Raw genomic sequence first — 1,908 nt, 5'->3', positions numbered from 1 at the left:
TGTCATGTGGAATTCGAGCCAATCATTTGTTTGCATTCATAGTTGATTAAAGGAGTGGATTCTTGACATCGCAGGCTATTTGCAGTGAAATGAATAGATTTCATTTGGATTGTTTTTGCTTTTGGAGTATTTGAAGTTACAAATCTGTTTTTCTGAAGGTAAATCTACTGAAATGCAGAAAACACCCTGGTAAGCGGTGAAAAGGCAGAGCTAGCTCTGGTTCTGTGTGGGCTCAGCCTGACGGCATGATGTTTAAATGCTGAACCATAAACTCTTAAGATTAGAGAATGGAAGAACCTGAAATGTTACATCTGTAATGGATTACAGTCTACAAACAGTCTGCGCAGCGTAAATAATTTGATGATTACAGTTTGTTGTTGGGAGGGTTTTGTTTGTTTACACTGCATGTATCAGCAAAAAACATGAGTCTGCTGAACATGCTGAGCTGGTTTGTGTCTTTTTCAGACATACGTACATGACAGTTAAGGCCAAAAAGAACGGGTTTTTTTTCTGTTTTTGCTTGAAAGTTTTATTTAAGGTTGATGTGAGGAATCCCTTAGTTTCTAAATTCAAACACAATGAAGTTCAATTCTGCATAGTATTTCTAAAATTTGGTTTAATTTCTTTATTAGTCAGATATTCTGAGTTGTGTATGGGCTGCCAAAGCTCCCCGCAGACCCGAGGGGGTTCCAGTCAACATCAGTCCAGTGAATCATTCAAGTGTCAAGAAAGTAAGAGGAGACTGTTTTCTGATTGGTTACAGAGGAACTTCTGGACAGCTGCTGGGCTTGCTGTGATTGGGACCGTCCACCACGCCCTCTGCTCTGCAGCATTTACCACCCACTGTCCAGAGGAGCACACATCATTCCGGACAGATTGCTGGACGTGCAGTTTTACTCCCAAACTATGTAGATTGCGGAAACATGGAAGCGGGAGATTCCATCAACCGGACCGGGGTTATGACTGACATACACCCCTGCTATGTGATCAGTCACTTTAATGACATCCCTGACCAACGGCTCATCGGCTATGTGTGTGTTCTTCTACACTTTCCTGACATTCCTGTGTGTGATCACGGTGTGTGGAAACCTCCTGGTGATCGTCTCCATCGTGTACTTCAAGCAGCTGCACACGCCCACCAACTCGCTCATCCTGTCTCTGGCCGTGGCCGACCTGCTGGTGGGGCTGGTGGTCTTCCCGTTTCTCCATGGTGTTCTCCCTCAGCCTGTGTGTGCACCAGGAGGGCCTGCTCTGCAAGGTCCGGGGCAGCTTCGACATATCGCTGAGCACGTGCTCCATCCTCAACCTCTGCTGCATCTCCGTTGACCGCTATCACGCGGTGTGCCGGCCGCTGACGTACCGATCGAGAATCGGACCGCCGCGTGGCCTTGATGATGATCCTGGGGAGCTGGGGGGTTTTCCGGCCTGATCGGGATCGGGGTGATAATTGCTGGCCTAAACGAATGCGAGGCGAGGTGCTTGATCGACATCCTCATGGAAAACACCATCGGGCCCATCCTGTCGTTCTACCTGCCCGTGGTCGTCATGCTGTGTATATACATGAAGATCTTCCTGGCGCAGTGAAGCAGGCGCGCAGCATCCAGATCGCAAAGTCTGGCGCGACGGCCAGCAAGATGGAGAGGAAGGCCACCAAAACCCTGGCTGTTGTCCTGGGAGTGTTCCTCTTATGCTGGACTCCCTTTCTTTCTCTGCATCACCTTTCTTCCCATCACTGACGGCTCGGTACCGGAGTCTGTGATCGAGGCTCTGAACTGGCTCACGCTGTCCAACTCCATGCTCAACCCTTTTATCTATGCCTTCTTCTACAGCTGGTTCAGGTCGGCGCTGAGAATGATCGTGTCTGGAAAAATATTCCAAGGAGACTTTGCTAATTCCAAACTGCACTGA

At 48.4% G+C, this 1,908-nt stretch overlaps 1 pseudogene; it reads left to right on the top strand.

Annotated features, from left to right (window-relative positions):
* The first annotated feature begins 923 nt into the window (after positions 1-923).
* LOC115402046 (trace amine-associated receptor 1-like) lies at positions 924-1,908 on the top strand (annotated as a pseudogene).

Source organism: Salarias fasciatus, chromosome 15, assembly GCF_902148845.1.
Source record: "Salarias fasciatus chromosome 15, fSalaFa1.1, whole genome shotgun sequence".
Classification (NCBI taxonomy): Eukaryota; Metazoa; Chordata; class Actinopteri; order Blenniiformes; family Blenniidae; genus Salarias; species Salarias fasciatus.
Note: the sequence above shows the minus strand (reverse complement) of the source record. Positions and strands in the feature narration are given on the sequence as shown.